Below are 9,065 nucleotides of genomic sequence, written 5' to 3'. Positions count from 1 at the left end.
TAAATATTTTCTCTCTATAGTGTGTATCCTCTATGTTCTTCTTCCTTCTCAAGATTGTCTTTGCTATTCTTCATTCTTTGTAATTTCCATATAAATTCTACTGAGCTTTTTTACTTCTACCAAAAGAAAAAAAAAATAGGATTTTGAGTGACATTGCATTGAACCCAACGAATAATTTGGGAAGAACTGACATTTTTACAATATTGTGTCTTCCAAAGTATACATGTTAACTATCCCTCCATTTACTTAGGTCTTTAACATTTTAATTTAATTTAATTTTTTTTTTTTGAGACAGGGTCCCCCAGGCTGGAGTGCAGTGTCACGATCCCGGCTTACTGCAACCTCCGCCTCCGGGGTAACAGAAAAACCTGTTGACCAAGCAAAGTAAGTCTGAGTACTTATTTTAGTACTTACTTTTAAAGTAAGTGGGTAGGGCATAAGTTGTATTAGCCTTACTGCAGAAAGGAAGAACACTACCTTGATAGAGAATTAGTAGTATGTCAGAGGGAGATTTCGAGAATGGATATTTGTAGGATTTGGGGGGTCTGGGCTCAAATGGTTTAAGATGGTCTTACAAAGAAAGAAACTGATGGGAATTATGCACAGTTTCTAACATTTAGAAGAGTTAGGATTAGTAGACACAGCGAAGTAAAGGTCTCCACGCAAGCCTTGATAAATAAACTATCATATACGGGAGCTTTTTGCCTATTTGAGCAGTCTGTTATCCTGACAGGAGAGTTCTTTGGCCAGATGAGCAAACTGTTTTCCCCAATATGTTAATTTCTTGAAGCAAACAACAAATGTTGGTTTACCACGTTATCTTCCTGGGCAAGAATTTCCTAGAAGACTGTGTCATGTTGACCCAAGTGGTCTTAGTCCTCAGTCAACAATACCAACTTCTTAGCTGAAATCTCCTGTCTCATAAAAGTGGAGACCTATTTTTGCTGTCTGTCCTTTCTATACTGTAATTTTACTGTGGGTAGGGTGTAAATCTTATACTCCTGAATGTGGGGTTTGTTTATTTTTACATATTTGTAGCCAAATATATATTAATTATTACTTATAATATTTGCTTTTATTTTCTGCTTTTTAAAAACTTAATAGTGTATCACAATAATTTTCACATTATATTATACAATCTTTATAAAAACTATTTTGATGGTTCTATTATCAAGATTGTTGAGGTTATATCATTAGCTAGATTCCAAGAAATTGAATCACTAAGACAAAAGGTATAAACCTTCATAATGTATATTCATAAATATATTATGAATATATATTCATAAATATTATCAATTGCTTTCCCACACTTGATCTTAGCCAAAAGGCTGAGAAGCGATCAATTGCTTTCCTAAATAATTTTACCAATTTCCACACCTTTCAGCCGAATATGAGGAGTCCTATTTTACCAAACTCTGTAACACTGGATATTAATATTTTAAAAAATACTTGCTAATTTGCTGTTGCAACTGTTATCTTATTGTTATATGGATTTATATTTGTTTGATTCCTAAAAATGTTCAGATTATTTTCATACACTTGTTTGCTGGTTCTATTCAATTCTTAAATTATTTGTTGTATTTTTCAAAATTGTACTCAGGTCATCAGGTGGAGAAAATTAATTAATCGCATTTCTCAGTTCATAGTTTATTGTCCTCACAGGTTAGTACAATTGTTCTCTTGAAATTTTTCTTTTTTCTCCCTTCTCTGATTCCTACCATACATATTTATTCTTTTTTTTTTTTTTTTTTTTTTTTGAGATGGAGTCTTGCTCTGTCTCCCAGGCTGGAGAGTGCAGTGGCATGATCACGGCTTACTGCAACAGCTGGCTCCCAGGTTCAAGTGATGCTCCTGCCTCAGCCTCCTGATTAGTTGGGTTTACAGGCGCCCACCACTACGCCTGGCTAATTTTTTGTATTTGTAGTAGAGACAGGGTTTCAGCATGTTGGCCAGGCTGGTCTTGAACTCCCAAACTCAGGTGATCCATCTGCCTCAGTTTCTCAAAGTGCTGGGATTACAGGTATGAGCCACCGCACCTGGCCCATACATACCCATTCTAAAGCATTTGTTATACATCCTTAAATATATACATTGCATGTATCCTTAGAAAACATGTATTATTATATTGTTTGTATATGCTATTTAATGAATAGAATCTAGTTATAAATCTCATTCTGTTTCCCCACTTTTGCACTTAACCCTATGTTGTGAGGCCCATCAATGGTGTTTTATGCATATCTATTCCATCACTTCTTTCTCCAGCATTGTATTTTCATAGTGTACTACATATTAGTTGCAGCGACACTAGTTGCTGTAATAAACAAACCCCAAAGCACATAATGCTGAACACAAGTGAAGTTTATTTCTTGCTCTTGAAATCCAAAAAATGGGTATTCCTCATTGGTGTGTAGGTTTCTCCCCAGTGGTGATTTAGAGAACCTGGCTGCATCTATCTTGTGGCTCTGCCTTCTTTAACACGGCTTCCAAGATGGTCACATCCACCTGCATTGCACTGGCAGAAGGTGAAAGGCATAAATATCTTGTGTGAGAGGTTTTCATGGGCCTGGAATAGCAACATCATTTCCATTCATATTCTTTGACTAGACCTCAGTCAAATGGCTGTGCCTAACTGCAATGAAGACTGAAAAATGTAGTCTATTTGTGTGTCTTGGAAGAAAAGGAGATAGATTGAGCCACTAACCAATCTTGCCAGAGTGAGCAGCCATCATAAGGTTCTTCTCCATTTGTGATAATGAATACCTAGGTTGCCCTCACTTTCCCACCACTCAGATAAAGCCCACCACTCAGATAAAGGTCCTTGTACATTTCCTCCTAAAAACCTTTGTGAGTTCTCTGTGATAAACACTAACATTTGGTTTTGCCTATCTAATTTTTGCCATTCTGACGTCCATGTGTAAAAGTGGTATCTTGTGATTGCATTCCTCTGATTACTAATAAATTTGAGTATCTCTTCTATTTTGGGCTTTTGCTTCTGTGAATAACTTGTTCTTTTCCGATGCTATTTTTTTTTCTATAGGGTTTCCTGTGGCGTTTTTTTTTTTATTGATTTGCATGAGTTTTTATATAACCTAGAAGATAATCACTCTTTTGTTTTAGATATTATAAACAAGTGCAGAAAGCACATTCTTCTCAAGTACACATTGAACATTTCCCCCAGATACACCACATGCTGAGACATAATCAAACCTTAACAAATATCAAAGGAATGAAATCCTACAGATTGTGTTCTTCGACTGTGGAATTAAGCCAAACATCTGTCATATGTAGCTAATAATACAACCCCCAACTGCTTTCAGATTTGGTAGGACTTCTAAATAACTTATGAATAAAAAAATCACATGAGATTTAGAAAATATTTTGAACTGAATAATAATGAAAACACAACAAACCAAAACTTGCAGGATCATTACAACTAAAACTTCTCAAATTTAAATCTATTGCTTCAAAAATATTCAGATCATAACTTCATTTGTTCTTGTCTAAATTCTTTTTTGATTTCCTGCATCACCAAACCTAACAAAATTAAAAGGCAGGATAAGAGAAAAACCACTTCTGAAAACAAAGATAAGGTGGAAGAACAATAATATATTTTAAACTAAGAAAAAAAAGCAAAGAAAACTGTAGCTTGACATATTTGAAAGGTTTGCATCATCTTGGTATATTATATTTGCTGTGTAAATAAGTATGTTAGAGAAGCTGATATAATTTCTTAATTTGATTCTTGTAATAAACATATATAATTTTATTTTATAAACTGTAGGATATCAGCCAGACAGTGATTAGAGGAAAATGTATGGCCTTCTTTTAGATTCCTGATTTTCAATTCTTAGTTTTTTTGTTTGTTTTTTTTCTTTTTTTGAGACAGAGTCTCGCTCTGTCACCCAGGCTGGAGTGCAGTGGCACAACCTTGGCTCACTGCAACCTCTTCCTCACAGGTTCAAGCAATTCTCCTGCCTCAGCCTCTCAAGTAGCTGGGATTACGGTGTGCACCACCACGCCCAGCTAATTTTTGTATTTTTAGTAAAGACAGGGTTTCACCATGCTGGCCAGGCTGGTCTCAAATTCCTAACCTCTAAAAAAAAAAAAAAGACTAAGAATTGGCTGGGCAAGGTGGCTCACGCCTGTAATCACAGCACTTTGGGAGGCTGAGGCAGGTGGATCACTAGAGGTTAGGAATTTGAGACCAGCCTGGCCAGCATGGTGAAAACCTGTCTTTACTAAAAATGCAAAAATTAGCTGGGTGTGGTGGTGCACACCGTAATCCCAGCTACTTGAGAGGCTGAGGCAGGAGAATCGCTTGAACCTGTGAGGAAGAGGTTGCAGTGAGTCAAGGTTGTGCCACTGCACTCCAGCCTGGGTGACAGAGCGAGACTCTGTCTCAAAAAAAGAAAAAAAAAAACAAAAAAAACTAAGAATTGAAAATCAGGAATCTAAAAGAAGGGCAATCAAATTAGGACCAAATAAAGAAAAAGCAAAGAAGTAATAAAGAGCAAAAATCTGTGAAATAGAAAAAAATTTGCAATATGGAAAATAAACCCAAACATTCATTCTTTGAAAAGGTTAAAACAATTGATAGGCCAGGCACAGTGGCTCATGCGTGTACTCCTAGCACTATGGGAGGCTGAGGTGGGAGGATCACTTGAGCCAAGGCTAAGGCTGCAGTGAGCTGTGATCATTTCACTGTATTCAAGCTTGAGTGACAGAGTGAGACCCTGTATCCAAATAAATAAATAATTAAATACAAATTGAGAAATAGTAGTAAGACTAATTAAGAAAAACGAAGAGACAATATGAATTACCAGTATCAGGAACGAAAAAAGCAGGCCATAAAAACAGATGCTACAGATATTAAAATGATAGACAGATATTATAAAAAATGTATGCTAATAAATTTGAAAATTTGGAGGAAGTGAATCAATTCTTTGAGAAACCCAATTTACCAAAACAAACATAAGAAAAAGTACAAAATGTGGCCGGGCCCGGTGGCTCAAGCCTGTAATCCCAGCACTTGGGGAGGCCGAGGTGGGTGGATCATGAGGTCAGGAGATCGAGACCATCCTGGCTAACACGGTGAAACCCCGTCTCTACTAAAAAATACAAAAAAACTAGCCGGGCGAGGTGGCGGGCGCCTGTAGTCCCAGCTACTCGGGAGGCTGAGGCAGGAGAATGGCGTAAACCCGGGAGGCGGAGCTTGTAGTGAGCCGTACTACAGACACCGCACTCCAGTGCCACCGCACTCCAGCCTGGGCAACAGAGCAAGACTCCATCTCAAAAAAAAAAAAAAAAAGAAAAAGTACAAAATGTACATATACCTACATCTATTTTAAAAACTTTAATCCATAAGTAGAAACCTTCCCTCAAAGAAAATACTAGAGGAGAAAAAAGGGAAAATTTCTCACTTTTCAGGCCAGCATAACTTTGATATCAAAATATAACAAAGTTATTACAAAAAGGAGAAATTACAGACTAATGTCTCTAATAAATAATAGAAGAAGGCCAGGCGTGATGGCTCACACCTGTTATCGCAGCACTTTGGGAGGCTGAGGCAGGTGGATCACCTGAGGTCAGGAGTTTGAGACCAGCCTGGCCAACATAGTGAAAGCCTGTCTCTACTTATTAAAAATATAAAAATTAGCTGGACATAGGGGCACATGTCTGTAATCCCAGCTACTTGGGAGGCTGAGGCAGGAGAATCACTTGAACCTGGGAGGCGGAGGTTGCAGTGAGCCAAGATGTCATGACTGCACTCCAGCCTGGGTGACAGAGTGAGACTCCGTCTCAAAAAAAAAAAAAAAAAAAAAAGTTTTATCCAACTCCATTACTCAGGAAACCTCTTCAGAGCTCTCCTTGTCTGGAAGGCCCCTGACACCAACTCCAGGAGGCCAGAGCTTGGGTCTCAGTTGTACAAACTGGAGCTGGTTACTTAATCTCTTTGCGCCCAGTTTTCTTCGTCTGTAACATGAGATCTTGTTACCTAACTCACTGGCTCACAAGCTCAAAACAGAGCGAGAACATTCGAACACATTGCCGGGGGAGTGTAAACTGGATGTATTTTCTGGAAAGTAATTTGGCTAGATATATTCAGAAAGATTCAATTCCTGTGAGCTAGTAATTCCATTACTAGAAATTTATTATTGGCCCATAATCAGATATACAGACAAAAATGCAAGTAAAAAGGTGTTCGTGGCACTGTTGTTTTAATAGTAATATTTTTGTAAACATCTTGCAAGTCCAACAATCAGGGCATGGCCACCAAAATGATAACACATCTATTCTGATAAATGCAGCCATTACGAATTGCTGTAGCAGAATGTTTGGTAACATTGAAAAATGTCCATGACTTTATGGTAAATGAAAAGAAAAAAAGATACAGAACTCTTTGTGTGGTATGGCTCCAATTTTGTTTCATGAACTATATATGTCTATGGGCTTAGAAAAAAGACTAGTGGGAAATTTACTGAAAATCTTGTTGCTAGTGATATAATTCTACATACATTTAAAATCGACATTTGAAATATTGTCCCAGCATTCCTTATAAGCACGTGTTGCTTTGTTAATAAGAGAAGCAAATATTTAAAAAGTAACCCAAATTAAAATTATTTGTGGGAAACTGCTTTGAAAATCATTGTGCTACACAAACGTGAGATGTAAGTGCATTTCTGGGGCTTTAGAAGCACAGATGGATTCCTGTTTAAATCAATACATTTGACTACAAGGAAGATAAATGGCTGAGTGGGTGGCCATGCTGGGTATGGCTCCTAAGTCGGGCGCTCTGCCTGCCCGCTCCACCCCTGCAGCCCAGTAGTGAGAGTCCTGCCAGCCCTAACCCCTGTTTGTTTTTCTTCTCCCCCTGGATCCACCACCCAGCTCTCCTTCCTCTGGTAGGTATGAACGAGTCTGTCTGGTCTTGTCTGCTGAGTGAATCATGCCTCAGAAATGGGAAATGGCCTCAAGGCCAGGGCCTGTCTCCATGGAAGAGCTAGGACTAGCCTCAAATATGACATCAGCGTGAGTGCTGAGGGTTTCGCTGCAGCTTCCAGGCTAGATGGCAGGCATGGGTGTTGTCATGTTTCTGGGCTTCTGGGCCAGGTCCTGATGGAATGCTAAAGTGATTTGACCAGACGCAGGTGAGGAGAAGGCTGCTTCTCCTGTGGTATGATTTGAGGGCATCCTTAGGTATCTCTGGTGCTGACTCACTCCCCTCCCATCCTGAACTCACCATTATAAAAACTCCTTTGCCAGGGAAGGCAACTGACAGGAGTGGACACGGAGGCTCCTGCTGAAATGCACGGGTATCGCACAGGGCAGCAACATCTCCTAATATTAGCACCGAGGCTCTGGAATCAGTCAAGCTTAGGTTTGGATCCCAACTCCACTACTGCTTGGGGACGTCCCTTGGTGCCACTGACACCTGAAAATGATGACAAAAAGCACTTACATATACAAAGCAGACGCCAGGCACAATTCTAAGTGCCCTTCTATTAACTCACAACAACCTTATTAGGAAGTTACTCATAATCACATCCATATTACAGAGGAAGAAATTGAGGCACGGGGTGGTGAATTAACTTGCTCAAGGTCTCACAGGATCAGCACTAGGATAAGTCCACACCCAGTGTGGCTCCTTTGCTTTTAATGACCATGTTTGGGAATCTTATCGGTATCAGATGGGATAATAATAGAAACTATGACTTATTAGGGGCTTACTCAGTGCCAGGCACTGGACTAAATGCTATACAGGAATTTTCTCATTTGTTCATCCCAATGCATGGATGAGGCAAGAACTATTGTTAGGTGCTAACATCACCCTGGCAGGACAGCCAACTGTATACAACGCCCTATGTTAAGGGCTGGGCCTTCAGGAGATTGCTATGGCATAGTTAAAATGTGTCCATAATAACTGTGATTCATGGTACAATCATAGCTTGATGGAGCTGGAAGAAAGCTTAAAGGTCATCTGGTTCAGACTCATTTTTACTGATGACAAGAACCAGAGTGTGTGTGGGAGGGTGATGGGGAGGTTTATTCCCACAGGAGTTTTGGGAGAAGATTTAGTGAGATGATAACAACAGCCAGCACTTACTGAGTTTGGGTGCTGTGTGTGCTTGTGTGTTCATCTCATTCAACCCTCCGACCAGATGAGGGTGACATTATTATTATCCCAGTTTCACAGATATGGAAACTGAGATGTTGAGAAGTTGAGCAAGTACCTTGCCCAGCGGCACACAGCTAGCAAGTGGTGGAGCGAGGATGCTGCAGACTGGATTCCAGAGCTCGGGTGCTGAACCACCATGCTCAATGCCATCCCAGTTAGAGAAGGAGGTTAAAAGGCCTGGGAAGAAGCTGGACTAGGTGGATGAGAAAGGCCTTTGGAGACTATGAAGTCTTGTACAGACACAAGTAATTACTGGAAGGAGGTAAAGGTCCCAAGAGAGGTATAAAGTGGTATAGACTTCAGGACAAAATCAAGGAAGATGTCCAGGATGAGATGGCATTTGCTCCTGGGGTAGGAGTGAGGGCTGTCCAGAGTATGTGTGGGATGGGGGTGGGGTTTCCTCCAGCCCTTCCCCATTGGCACGGGATGGCTCAGTAAGTTAGTTAATTGGCTCCTTAGCCCAAGTGAAGTGACCAGGACCACAGAAAGCTTTGGGCACCTAAAGCTGGGGTCCTGACTGCAAAGAACATGATGGGTGGGGAGAACTGAGAGGGCACAGAAGGTTGGTAGCAGGTGGGGTCAGGGTGGCCAGACAGCCTGAGTTCAAATCCTGGTGTTCTCCCACCCTGTAGTTATGAGGCCACAGACAAGCTCTCTGCCTTAGTTTCTTCATCTGAAGAATGGGAATAATAATGGTATGTACTTCAGAGGCTTGTGTAAATATAACATGCTCATCTGTGTGAAATGTTTACTGTGATGCCTGGCACAGACATTTCTGTCATTCTAAGCCCAGAATACCGATTGGTACCACTATCCAGAGAAGAATAGGGTTAGAACAAAGCAGACACACGTCTATTTCAACCTACTTTCCTGGTAAACCTAAATCTGG

General features: G+C 40.1%; 1 pseudogene; it reads right to left on the bottom strand.

Annotated features, from left to right (window-relative positions):
- Positions 1 to 1,210: 1,210 nt before the first annotated feature.
- On the bottom strand, positions 1,211 to 1,340 carry LOC112428706 (U2 spliceosomal RNA; annotated as a pseudogene).
- Between the last annotated feature and the right edge of the window lie 7,725 nt (positions 1,341 to 9,065).

The sequence above is a fragment of the Macaca nemestrina genome, chromosome 7 (assembly GCF_043159975.1).
Source record: "Macaca nemestrina isolate mMacNem1 chromosome 7, mMacNem.hap1, whole genome shotgun sequence".
In the NCBI taxonomy this organism is placed as follows: domain Eukaryota; kingdom Metazoa; phylum Chordata; class Mammalia; order Primates; family Cercopithecidae; genus Macaca; species Macaca nemestrina.
This window is presented reverse-complemented; position numbering and strand designations above follow the sequence as displayed.